Source organism: Panthera tigris, chromosome A3 (assembly GCF_018350195.1).
Source record: "Panthera tigris isolate Pti1 chromosome A3, P.tigris_Pti1_mat1.1, whole genome shotgun sequence".
In the NCBI taxonomy this organism is placed as follows: domain Eukaryota; kingdom Metazoa; phylum Chordata; class Mammalia; order Carnivora; family Felidae; genus Panthera; species Panthera tigris.
The window spans coordinates 10,830,604-10,844,608 of NC_056662.1; the positions used below are offsets into that span (position 1 = coordinate 10,830,604).

Here is a 14,005-nt window from a genome sequence, read left to right on the forward strand (position 1 = left end):
CAAAACCGTGAAATAAAAATTATTTACATCGATGATGATGAAAGTAGGCTCCAGAGGGAAAGAAACCCCAGGAGCTGAGTGCACCACAGACCTCCTGAGCTCTAGCCAGGCCCTTCGGTCTCGAAAGGCAGAGGCCCCAGAGTAAGTGGCCGGTAGGGTCTCCTTAAAGCTACCCAGCGTCTCCACGGTGACAGGCAGTAGGGGCCCCATGGGCTTTGGGACGTGGACCCTCTTCCCCACTCTACAGGCCCTATAGTTCCTCCAGAAGAGTGAGCAAAAGCTTTTCACAGTTTCCACAAGGAGACGGTCTGGAGGTGGAATTTAAGTGGGTGTGAATCTTGAAGCAACTAAAACGTCCAAGTAAAGTCTGACAGAGCCTGGTGCTTTGCATAAGAGAAAGACAATAAATGTTTCATGAATGAATGAGTGAGTGAGTGAATGAATGGAATAATCCCACCTATGCTCGGAGTTTTACAGACTCAACCTCAGGCTTTAAGTCAGAGCTGTGCACTCGTCTGATTTTACCAGTGGCCCCAATTACAGGCCTCCCTGCCTCCATACTCTTTGTCCCCACTTTGCCGTCCCTCCCTCTGCTGGGCCCGGCATATGACTTGCTTTGGCCCGTGGGATACATTAGCAAATGTGATACAAGCACAGCTCGAGAAGCGGGTGGGTGTTCCTGCTTGTCCCCTTGAATGACTAGCTCTCTCTTGGACCACTGCCACCACCATGAGAACACGCCTGAACTGTGAAGAACATGGAAACACATGGAGGAAAGCTGAGCCATCCCAGTCAAGGCCATGCTACACCACCCAGCCGACCCACCTGCTGACCATAGACACGTGAGTGGGACCAGCTGAGGTCGGGGCACCCGCCCAGCTCACCCTTAAACACATGAGAAATAATAAGAGGTTGCTGTTTAAAGCCACAAAGTTCTGGGGTGGTTTGTTACTCAGCGGTCGCTACCCGATGCAGCCTGCCTGCTTGGCGACTCTCCCAAAAGCTCAGAGGCACCTGCTCCTTTCTCTCTTCTGAATCAGCCACGTCGAGGATTCTGATGAAACGCTTCAGCATGGCTGCTTCTTACCTAACTAGTCAGGTACAAGATCAGCCCCCAGTGAGGAGAACAGACAAAGCTGCCTTCAGCTGAATGAACAAAGATATTCTTGAACACCACCACTCCCTTGGGGAGTACAGTCCCCACAGTTAAGATTCTTAAAGAAATTCTGAAGGAACAACAGGCTTCCTTTCCATTCCTGCTTTGAAAGGTGAGTTTTGCCTGAATCGTTGCTGATCTGTCCTCTCTCTCCTCTCTCTCTCTGCTTGCAGCCTGATACTCTGCCAGAATTAAGACATCATCTAGCGCCTCTGATTTAGCCTTACCCTTCGAATGGGATTTCTTTTCCAGATATGACGTAAAGTCCCAAGATATGCCAGAGCTAGCACTGCCAAAGACCGGCAACATCCAAAATCTGATTTTCAGGCTCTTTCCCAGTCGAGGCGAAAGAGAGAAGCGGTCTCCGATCTCCCTGCTCCAAGGATGGCCCACAGACCAGCAGCACGGGGGCCCTGTCAGACTTTTTGCTCTCAGTGCGGAATTCTGGGCCCCACCCCTGAGCTACGGCATCGGAACGTGCATTTGAACAAGATGCCCAGGGGACGTGGCATGCTCGGGTTTGGGGGGGCACTGCTCTACGACACTGGTCCCCAATTCTCCATCTGCACCTGAATTTGTCCTGATGTCAAGGCCTCTGGGGTGGCTGCACAGGGGGGTTTTAAAACTGGACATCAACCCTCACTCTTGCCGCATCAAGGACACCTTCACCCAGCAACAGAGCCCAAATCCCTCCAACACAGGGCACAGAAGCACACTTCCTACCACCAGGCTTGAAGTCCCTCGTGTACGACCCCGACTTGCAAGGGTTTTCTCTTCTCAAGTACAGGCTGGGTATCTTGAAGGGCTTCTCGACACCCCACGGAGACCCCAGGATTCATTCACAAGTAACGCTCAGTCTTGCCACAGGATTAAAGGTTTCAAGGGATTCCCTTTTGATCCCGACGTGATAGCTCCTTGCCTAAACATAAGAGCTTTGCTGGGAGTAATCTCCATGGAAATCAGTAACCCAGTTTATTAACAAGGAAAAAAAAATACTCCTAAGGACATTTTAAACTTTTAAATAACGTTGCAAGCGAATAACAAGGAAAACAAAGCATTTTTAAAGCGAACAAGCCCCTATAGCAGACATGAAATTTGAACTACAACGCTCTCTGAATTTTAACAATCCGATTTTAAGCTCTTAATAAGCCCTGGAAATCCAGTTAATTTAAATTACTGGCCACACACCAACACGCTCCCTGAAATAATTCACACCTTCAATCGTCTCAGGGAATGTATTTCCCCCCTCCCCAAAAAAACCCAAAAAACGTATATGAGGTTGTTTATATGCTGCTTCTGCTGACATATGATTTTCTAGAAATCTCTGAACTTTGGGATGAAAAGACAATTGGAAAACAGACCTCGGTGGTGTTTCCAAATGACTTTTTGTCCCCTGTTCACAATAACCTTTTCAAGAAGGAATCAGTGAGGCTGAAGGTGACTGTAATTATATAGCTACCAGCACTGAAAAGACAAGACTGTGCAGTCACAAAGATAAGACACGAGTTTAAAATGTTTTAGGTAACATGCAAATGTATTCTGATTTTTTTTTTCCCAACTCCTTTTAGAAGAAAAAAAAAATCTTGCTTGAAAGATGGTCTCGAGGTGGAAAATTGGAAAACTGAACCGTCTCTCTCTGCCCAAGCTGGGAGGAAGCAGCTTTTAAGGGCCAAGCCTTTAATTCTAGAATGTGGTCAGCTGGGTCGCTGGCGTGACCGGCTGGTGCCGGGATCACAACCACCCCCCTTTTTTCTAATTCTGCCTCCTGATTTTCCCCCTATGGAAACTTTGCTCCTTTTCTCTCAGTCTGTGGAGGCTGGGGACTGCTGACCTCACCTCTGACCCCGAAGGTAAGCCTCTGATCCAGCCCTGGCCCATCCACTCATTTCATTCTGAGGTTCCTAAGGATTGGTTCAGGGGTGTGGCATGTGACCTAAGCCAGTCCCAGTAGCGGCATCCCCAGGAAGTCTCTGGGAACTAGTAGGGAAAAAAAGGTACTTTCTTTCCAGTGAAGATGCTTAGCTGGGATGCAGAGGATGTGGCAGAGAATAAGGCTGGAGACCACTTCGCCAGAAGAGCCAATACTGAGAATGAAGAAGAACACAGTGGAAGGCGGGACGTCAGTGAGCCCTGGATCCACACAGTGGAAGGCGGGACGTCAATGAGCCCTGGATCCAGCCGTACCTGAAACCTCCAGACTTCTAAAATAGGAGAACTAATATATTCCACCCCTCCTCTTTTTTTTTTTCCTTCTCAACCAGTTTTGAGTTTTATTCCTGTCACTTGCCACCCTAATCATCTATCTGCTTCTAGTAAAACCCCCTCATGGTTTTCACAGGACAGTCAAGAGAAACCATGAATTCCTGACCCAAAAATCTCAAGAGATCATCTGGTCCAGCCCCTTGTGTCTGAGCATACGAGAGGACTAAAATGTTGTAAACTATAGAGCCTCAGCAAAGATCCCAAGGGACTCAGACTCTGCACCCTCTATCCAGAACCCATATGACAACATACTATTAGAGCCTGAAGATGCACCATACGTCTGTAGGTGGCCTGGGAAATATTCTTCTGGCTGACAAAAAAAAAAAAAAAAAAAAAAAAAAATCCACCAACGAAACCAACATCCTAATATTAGATTTCATGTGCTACCAAGTAAACTTTTTCTCTTATAGAACGAATTGTTTCTATAGAAACGAATGCTTTTCTAGCAACCCAATCTCTATTAAGGTTGCTATAGGAACAGTTGAGAAATTGGAAAAATGTAGAAAAAGGGTAAATGACTGTTCGATGTCTTTTTTTTTTTTCCTGGAAACCCACAGAGGGCAAATGCCTTTTTACTTCTGAATACCTTGGTCCTTGGAACAGGCTCTGGGAACACTTGGGAGTATAATTCTACTTCTGTTGCCTTCTTATTCCCTGGCAAGGGTTTTATCAAGTGGTTGAAATTTAACTTAGAATATGGCAAGTTTTACTAAGAACCACCCTCTAGAGATCATTTTCGAAGACCAGGGGTACAAAAGAAGAAGGTACAGAACTACGGATGCAAAAGCATAGTAATAAGTGCTGTTGGCCACACAAATGCTGCAGATATTGTCTTTTGGAAAGAAACCCTTCATTTGGGGAAATATAAGTGCACAGTTTCATGCGAGCTTTGTTATACACAGTAAGCCCATGCGGCATGCCGCTCAGGCCTTGTGATATCAGTGGCCAACACACCAGGGAAAGTTTTCCTTTGTTTACTGGAGAGTGGGGAGGAAATACGAACACGGTCCCTTCTCTATTACCCTGCTTCTGGAATCATCTACGGACAAGTAGGGTAGGATATCTGTCTGATGGAGAGAGAATTCTCTCTCAAGTCTCACTAACTGCAAAAGCCAGTAGATTGGAGAGAGAGAGAGTCACAAAAGCCAGAGAGTCATAATCACCAGCTCAAACCATAGAGCCTTGGGTGAGTCACTTCATCGCTCTGAGTGGGCCTATTTGTTCCCATCTATAAAATGGGGCTAACAAGATCGGTATAATATGGGTCCCAGCTGGCACAAAGTAGAGTTAGCAACCCCATTTCACACTAGCCTCGTGTGTCTCCTTCAGAAACCAGATAACGTAAAGGGGTGGAACCGGCAGTGTGTGAAAGGCAGTAGAGAGCAGTGGGGTCTGTGGCAAAAGTCAATGACAGCACGCTGCTGTAAAAGAAATGCAAATATTTTTGATGCCTTGTCTGTAGGCTAGTTTCATCTGGGGCCCTGCGACTGAAACCCCCCCATCTGCACCTGCTGAGGACTTGGGGTTGAACTTTGTCCGCAAGTGGGATTAACATAGCCAGACCTCCGACAGAATGGAGCCTCTCCTGTGGAAGCTTGGTCACCAGGGGGAGGGCATCCGTGGCAAGCCTTCAGGGTGAGAAGCGAAAAGTCTGGCCTGTCAAGACAGCCCGCAGCTTCTCACCGCCCCCCCTCGGCCTCTAGCCTGGTCCAAGCCACGGTCACCTCTCGAGGGAAGGGGCACACGCTAGGCAGGGTTCTCCAGAAGAACAGGACCAAGAGGATGCATACGGAAAGGGACACGAGGGAGTGGTCCACACTGTTATGGAGGCTGAGACCTGCCGTTTTCAAGCTGCAGGCCAGAGCAGCCGGTGCTGTAGTTCTGATCCAGACCCGGAGGCCCAAGAACTGGGACGCTCCTGGACTTGCTCTCGGACCCTGTCCAAGTCCAAAGGGCCAAGGCAGAAGGTGGATGTGCCAGCTCGAGTAAGAGCAGATTCGCTCTTCCTCTGCCTCTTCAGACGCCCCCTGGATAGATGCTCTCCGCCCGCAGTGGTGAGGGCAGGTTTCTTTCTCATTCAGTCTTCTTCACCAGTGCAAAGACCGATCTCTTCCAGAGACACACTCAGAGGTAGTGTTTCGCCAGCTACGTGGCATCCCTTGGCCCGGCCAAGCTGACGCGTAGAACTGACCTTCACAAGGCAGTTGCCTCCTCACCGGTCTCCCTGCTTATACTCACACCCCCCACGGCCCATCCGCAATACACAGGGGGGAGGGGCAGAGAGAGATGGGGACAGAGGATCCGAAGCAGGCTCTGAGCTGTCAGCATGGAGCCCGACGCGGGGCTCGAACCCACGAACCATGAGATCATGAGCTGAGCTGAAGTCGGATGCTCGACTGACTGAGCCACCCAGGCGCCCCAGGAGGAATCCTTTTAAAAAAAAAAAAGTTAAGAGGTGTCTGGGTGGCTCAGTCGGTTAAGCATCTGTATCTTGGCTTTGGCTCAGGTCATGATCTCACAGCTTGTGAGTTCAAGCCCCACTTTGGGCTCTGTGCTGGCAGCCTGGAGCCTGCTTGGATCTGTCTCCCTCTCTCTCTGCCCTTCTCCAGCTCACTTGCTCTCTCTCTCGTTCTCTCTCTCAAAATAAATAAATAAACTTAAAAAGAAAAAGTTACATCATGCCCCTTCTCTGCCTCAAACTCTCCAATAGCTTCCCGTCGCCTTCAGAATGCAAACCAAAGACCCTAACTGATCCTCCCTAACCCTGGCACCCCACCCATCTCCCACCTTCTCCACTAGCCACGCTGGCCCTCTTGCTGTTCCTCAGACACACCAGGCATGCTCCTGCCTCAGGGCCTTTGCACTTACTGGTCCGTCTGCCTAGAACATTTTTATGCTAGATGTACACGTGGCTGGCCCCCCGGCTCCTTTAGGCAGTTAGCCCACTCTTACCACTTCCAAGTAAAGCCTTCCTTTGGCCACTCCATATAAAATGACAATACTCCACTGCCGGAACTTAGCCCCCTTCTCGCTTTGGTTTTCTCCATACCACAGGTTATCAGCTGACATATTTATCTGTCTCTCTCCCCCATTAGAAGACAAACTCTATTGAGGGTAGGAATTTTCATCTCCTTTGCTTCCTGCTGGATTCCTGGTGCCCAGAACAGCCCCTAGCACAGAGTAAGTTCCCAACAACCCTCTGTTGAATGACAATTAATGAAGCCAGAGAACTGAGATGCATGGAGGAGGGTGTGTCAGAGCAGGGAGAAGGTACCAGAGCTCATGCTAGTTCCGTCTCCCATGGCCGATAGTCACGCATCAGGCCATTCATTCAACGTGCAGGAGCACCTACCACCTGCCGGGCACAAAATGCTGCAGGAAGCCTGCCTCCAATACAGCTTACTCATTAGCTGGGGGAGACAGACAATAATGAGTAAACCTACAGGCAGTGAGATGTGCGTGAAGGAAAAAATAGCCCAAGGTGAGTAAAAGTGGGGCAGAGGGAAAGGAGGCTTGGTGTTTCGATCCAGGGGTCAGGGACAGCTTCTCCAAGCAAGGGATACTCGTACTGAGAACTGGTAGAGTGAGCGAACCAGTGCCTGGGGCACAGAGCCCACAAACCTCCCAGATTCCCTCCACCCCTTCCTTCTCGACCCTCGCACTCCATCAAAGCCCCGTGTGTGCAGGGATGCCCCGCCCCTTTCAGGACTGAGAGCCACCCACACCCCAGGTGAGGGACCTGGAAGGAGGAGGGCCCAGCTCTCTTCTGTCTCCCTCTTAGTCAAGGCGTTCCCCACAGAGAAAGCTACTGTCTTCCGTACTTCTGGGTCGTGTTCCCTGGCCTGTTCTTCCATTCTTTGGTATAAACTCATCTTTCATTAAAAAAGCAATTCTTTGAGCCAAAACATGAAATTTCCTGGTCCCCTGGCTAAGCTTGGCCTTGGGACCATAAGTTCAGTGTTGTGCAGAAATTCTTAGAATGTTCCTTAAGGGGGGGTGGGGGGGGGTGGGGGGGGTGGGGGGGGGGAGGGTGCCTGGGTGGCACAGTTGGTTAAACATCCAACTCTTGATCTCAGCTCAGGTCATGATCTCACAGTTTGTGAGTTCAAGCCCCATATCAGGCTCTGTGCCATTAGCACATAGCTTGGGATTCTGTCTCTCCTTTTCTCTGCCTCTACCCCACTTGTTCTCTCTCTCTCTCTCAAAATAAATAAATAAACTTTAAAAATTAAAAAAAAAAAATGTTCCTTAAAGGGAGCTCCCCTAAGAAGTGGGTTCCTTTTGCCCTTTGCCCCTTCTTCCTCCTGATGCCTGGAATGCAGACATGATGGCTAAAGCTTCAGCAGCCATTTTGGGCCATGAGGCAAATGTAAGGGCCATGCTACAGAAAAATAAAAGTGCAGGACCTTGAAGACCAAGGAGTTGCCAAATCAATGTGAGACTGCCAACTTCTGGACTTGTTTTACATGAGAGAAAAATATACCTCCATTTGTTGACGTTACTGTTATTGGGTAGTCTAATCCCAGCCGATACACTATGACCTTCATGGATCCCGGACACATGCCTTCATGGGCTCCTTTCTTCATTAAAAATATTTAAAATTATGTTTTACGACTGTGTTGGTGTAAGGACATTATAATCTGGGCTAGATTCATTATTATGTATTCATTATTATGACATTCCTATTTTTCTTCTGATTTTAAAAAATTAAAATGGAAACATTTTTGCGGGTCCCTAAAAGCATCATGGCCTCATGCCTTCTGTGCCTAATGGAGACGTCCACCACGATACTCGTGCCTTATCTTGCTTTGCCCCTGATAGAACTTGACGGGGCAGGTAACATTATTCTTCCTGTTTTTCACATCAGGGAACTAAAGCCAGAGAGGTTGAGTCAATGTCCAGATTTGAATCCTGGTAAGTACAACTCCAAAGTCTACACTCTCAGCTTTTGACCCTAGGACAGGAGCTATTTTTAGCCCCCAAAGGCAATTTTGGGAGAGCTATTATTATTACGAGTGCAAACAGCTCTGACAACTTAAGAAAATAGATCTGATACATGGTAAGAAAGCATATTGGACACAAAGACCTTCTGGTAGCTCCTCATTATTTTAATCCACAAGATAAACCTAACTATGAGACTCATCTCTGCAGGCATGGTTTTAAATCCCCATCTTTTAGGGACTGGATTTATTCATCCAACTCCAGAAAGAAAATAACTCCACTTAGCTTGACAGACTCCACAATGAAAAGTAAATTATTTTTCTGGAAATGACCCTAAAAATAGCACGGAATGGGTCTGCGCACAGATACCAGAGGCAGTAAGACTGAATATGTTAGTTTTAAGGACATGGAGACTCTTCTGTGGGCTTGAGGGAAAAAAAAAAAAAAAAAAAGCACTTGATTTTCTAGGTAGCACGATAAATCACTCAGGGAAACAACTCTGGAGTAAAAACAGCGTGAACTTTGAGAGGACGGCAGAGTTCTCCATCCATCTTGCACGACTGCCCCGACGGGAGCCAAGGAGAAGTTCATCGCTAGGTTTATTTCTTTTCACGTCCTCTTACCACAAATTAGCACAAGGGAATGTTAATGAAAAAAACGCCCAAGGATGGCTTAGGCCTGGCAATCCACCGCCTTGCAGGCAGCCATGTGCAAATGGCTGGTTTCTTGAGAATAGCTACAAATCATTGCCCTTTACGTCGCTTTTTCTCTCCAAGCCCGGTCCCAGTAGACAATTTAGGCTCAGACAACGGCATTCTGTTTAGTCAGCCATCCATCCGGCACTTATCAGGTGCCTTCTGGATGCACCGCCCCCTATCAGCCACCAAAGACCACTACGAGGGTCCCACTTTTGGAAAGGGGAGCTGGCGTTCCGGGAGGGCTTGGAATACACAGAGGGATCAAGTGCACCGTCCTTTCCCCGACCAGAGGATGAGAGGCAGGAGGCTGGAGCCAGGTGGCCCCAGGTTTAAATCCCGCCTCCACCACCTGCAGAAACAATTTGGGCAAATTAACCTAAGCCTTGACATCCCCATCTGCAAAATGGGGACACTAAGAGTAACTTTCTCTCAGAGTGAATGGGGAGACGAGACGAGGTGATACGTGTAAAGCATTCAGCACACGGCAAGTGTTCTCTCGGTATTAGCCGCACGCTGTGCGCACGGTGCATGGCAAAGGGAAACGTTGGGAGGGCTTCTGAGTCTGGGGAGGAGGCTTGTGGGGAGCTAGAACGCCCTGCTCCCAACCCAGGCACTGGTTAACACAGGTGTGCTCACTTTTGGCAAAGTCATGAGGCGACACATGCGTGACTTACTTTCTGTAAGTACCTGAACAAAAAGTGTACGTGCGACAACAGAATGCCTAACATCCGGTTGGAAAATTGTCCGCCGTTCGGCCACATAACACACCTCCTCACCTTCCCCCCAACCTTCTGTGAGGCCCTTTGTGTGCACAAATGTCAAGTTACCCTGCGGGTGGGGGAGAGAAAGGCTGGTCAGCCGGGAGGGTCAGAACGAACCCGGCCCCTGGCACCACACGGGATCTGAGACGAAGTCTAACTATAAACCTGGAGAGATGGATTCCCTGCAGCCGAGGGTGGAGACGTCGTAGGCAGAAGCTGAGCCGTGCCACCTGCCCGCACCCTGCCCCCGGACACGTGTGGGGTCGACTTTGGGGAGGGGGTGGCCAGCTCCCCCAGCCCAGAGCACAGACCCACATCCCAGGCAGACCCTGGGTCAAATAGTAATTCTGCAATTTACCGCACAGATGGCCTTGGACAAGCCCTGGCACCTCCAGGCCTCAGTCTCCCCATCTGTAAAACGGACACTCACCGTGCGTACGTGCAGGCGAGAATCGCAGAAAGTGCCTGGCACGCGGGAGTTCTGCCAGCAAAGGCAGCTCTTGCTATTGAACGAAATTAGACCTGGCGGAAGACAGCACCACGAGAGCCTGGAAAGGCCGGGGGGGCCCGCTGAAACCACTTTGCTCTTTTCCCGTCTTCCTGGCAGAAGCGTCCACAAGCTAAGACGTGACCTTCACGTTAATAGTTTAAGAAGAGTCGCTGTTCCCACACGCACAGCATTGCCGTCCTCTCCGAGAACTCGGCTGCGGCAAAGGGGACGGGGGTTGCGGGGGCCGGAGCGCACCGGCGTGTGTAACAGAAACGCGGATATAATTAAGAGGCGGTTCGTCGGCAATAATTAGGCACTGGCTGGTTAATTCTTTCAAGATGCTAAACAGCCCTTCCCTGGAGCTACGGTAATTGACTCTGTCAATGGTGTTGCACACTGTCATCGAGAGACTTCCGCCTGGACAACCTGCTGACTCATTTTAACACGCGCACACATGCTCACTCTCTTTGCTCATTAACAGACAGGTCTGAGCAGAAGTGCTGGGCGCAGGGGTGGGGAGGAAGAGAGGTCTGGGGAAAGGCTAAGCAGGGAAGAAGCGCTGTCCTCAGGGAGAGCAGCACAGGGAGAAAGAGGAAGCCAGATGAGCTCCCACGCTGGCCTCAGACTGCCTGGATTCAAACCTGCTTTCACGGCTTCCCAGCTACGTGAGTGACCTCAAACAAGTCCCTTAAACGCTTGGAGCCTCAACGCTCCGTCTGTGAAATGGGGATAAATACCTTCACTTCAAGTGGGTGTTGCAAGGATTCGGAATAACACAGTGGCCAGTGCCTGGCACTGTGAGGGTGTTTAATAAACACTGGCTGGGGGGGGGGGGGTGTCATAGGGGCTCAGTCAGTTGAGCATCCAACTCAGGTCATGAACTCATGGTTCATGAGTGCAAGTCCTGCATGGTCCCCCCACTCTCAAAAATAAATACGCCTTTAAAAAAAATAATAAAAACTGGCTATTTGCTTGCACAGAGACGTAGGCTGAGCAGTGATAATGTATCTGGGACAAAAATCAGAGAAGTCTACCCTTGGTCCAAGAGAACCGGTTCCACATTTGCCTGCTGCATTGAGACTCTGCAATGTGACCTTAGGCAAGGTCCTTAATCTCTCTCTGCCTCAGTTTCCTCTTTTGAAAATTAATAAAGTGATAATACTTCCCTGGGAGGGTTGCATGATGAGCAAACGAGACGGCTCCTGGCACATAAGAGCTTCTCAAGAAACGGTGGGTCCGTGACTTTGTCTACCTTCAAGTTTGGCTTTGGAAAGCCTTCTCTTCAGACACCAGTGAGCAGGCAGCTGCTGACTGTGGATTTCACAGGTACGAAATTAGCAAGTGATTCCCCCAAGAAGCCCAACCTACCTTGAATTTTTTATCAACTCCATTGCTTGCCCTTTCTGGTTCCATCCCAGACTTCTCCCAAGTTGGCTCAACTTGTCTTAGAAGCCAGATAGGGGAGCGGAGCCTCAGTCAGGATGAGCCCCCCACATGTGGTGGGAGGAGGGGGAGGCATCCCTAAGTGAGCTCCCACGCGGTCACCGGGATGACAGCCAAGGTGACGGGAAAGTCCCCTCATGATCCAGGCTGACATTTGCTCCCCTGCCTCCCTCACAGTGGAGACAGGGAGGTGGTCGCCACCATCCCGCCTCCTGTGCCAGGAATTGGGGGTAAGGACGGGAATCGGCTTCCAGACATATCAGAGGGAGCCCAGCCCAGCCTCTGCTCCCGACTCCTAACCCTCTGGGCTGCCGCTGCCTGAGTCGTCGTTCTACAACACAGACTTCACCGTCTCATCCACCTGTGCACAAACATCCAGTCGCTTCCAGTGACCTCCAAGGTAAAGCCCACGACCAAGCGCAGCTCACAGGGTCCTTTGTGTGATCTCTACCAACCCCCTCAGATTCACCGACACGGCTCCCCGCCCTAGGCTTTTGCTGTGCAAACCTCTCTGCAAGCACGCTGTTCTCTCCCGTGCCTTCATGCATTTGCACCTGCACCTCTCTCTTCCTGCAAAGCCACCCTCCTTCTCCATCTGGAAGAGTCCGACTCATCCCTTAGTACCTAGCTGACATCACCTCCTCGTGTGACTTTCCCACCCCTCCCCCAGAGTTAGCTACCCCCATTTCCATTATACGTTGTGAAGCTTCATTCATTCTTTCTCTCTGTATTTACTCAGCCCCTGCCGTGTGCCAGCCACCGAGCTAGACCCTGAGGTCAGAGAACAAAAAAAAAGACCAACCCCTGTGCCGTGCAGCCACAGTCCAGTTGCTGGAGTCTAGCAGAAAAGACAGGTTTGCCTGATGGAGACACACAGGGCACTGGGAAAGCCTGGGAGGAGGGTCTCAGCCTAGTCTGGGGAGCAGCAACCCCCCCCCCCCGACCCCGCCCAAGGATGTGCTGTTTAAGCTAAAATGTACAGAATGGATAAGCACAAGCCAGAGGAAGGAGGGAAAGACAGAAAGACAATCACGGTCATGACCCATGATGAGACAGGAGAGACCCTGAGCCCTCCTGGAAGGGAAGGAGGCAGGGTGGCTGGAGCTCAAACAGTGAGGGGGGGGAGGAAGAAGGGCACGATGGGGTGGGAGAGGTGCTACGGGCACTTGCGAGCGGGAGAGGGCCTCTGGGGCCAAGCACAGGATCCTGTCCTAAGGGCATGGGAAGCCGGGAGGACTTTTAAATGCAGAGAAGAGAGCTGCTCGATGTGCACGACATACACGTGTGTTAAGGTCACTCTAGCTGCAGCGTGGACTCTGGTGCGGGGGCCAGTAAGAGCCGCGGGCGCACAGCTGGCGGACCAGCCTCGTCATCCGGGCAGCTCAGAGCGGGTAGTGGCATTGGAGGTGGAGCATGGTGAACGGACCTGCTCGAGACAGAAGAAGAAAGACTCTGGACTTAACAAGGCACTGATCTGGGGGAAGTGGCGGCGGGTGGGGGGGGGGGGCGCGGGAACTGAGTAGGATGTCCGGGCTGCTGTTCTGAGCTGCCCGGTGCCCGGTGATGGTCACGGAGATGGGCACGGCCGGGGAGGATCAGGCTGCTGGTGTGGGAAGCCAGGTCCCGGTCGGTTCAGGCTCTGGGTCTTGTGCACCTGATGCTCGCTGGCCTGTAGATACCCGAGGGGGAGTCCCGCAGGCCCCCGGATACAGGAGTCTCTGTATATATTTTTCCGGTTCCTGGAGGCTCCCCAGTCAGAAAGAGAGGGGCCGCGGGGCTGCTTTCACTTGCCTGTTTTCCTCTCCAGCACCTGTCATCCAGGTGACCCATCCACTGCCACTCCGCAGTTAGGCCAGATGCCCCCTCTGTGTCCCATGCAGCAAAAAGGGAGGAAGCCCCCTCCCAACTCACTACTGAACAAGCCACTGAAGCCTCAGGTGGTGTCTTGAACCCTACATATCCCCAAATGGCCCCTCCAGCTTGTACCTCTAACTTGTTCAGGCAGCAATGCGCCCAGCACCAAGGGAGATGCAGTAGCATTGTAGACCCATCTTGCTAATCCTTTTCCATTTTGTCAGTGCATGGGCCGGGCTGGGCACGTGACCTGCTTCTAGCCAATGAGCTCGAAAGGGAGGTCTGTGGGGGGTTGTAGAAAAGCCTGTTCTCCCTGATAAAAGGGAGAGTCACAGGAAGAGGAAGACTCTCGATACCTTTCTTACCTTTCCCCCTTGGATCACAGCCATAGGCAGATGTG

The 14,005-nt window shown here is 50.7% G+C and overlaps 1 long non-coding RNA gene across 2 annotated transcripts in view; it reads right to left on the reverse strand.

The window, feature by feature from the left end:
• The window catches only part of LOC122237158, a 39,869-nt gene that overhangs the window by 8,160 nt on the left and 17,704 nt on the right, over positions 1-14,005 (reverse strand). The window lies entirely within an intron of this gene.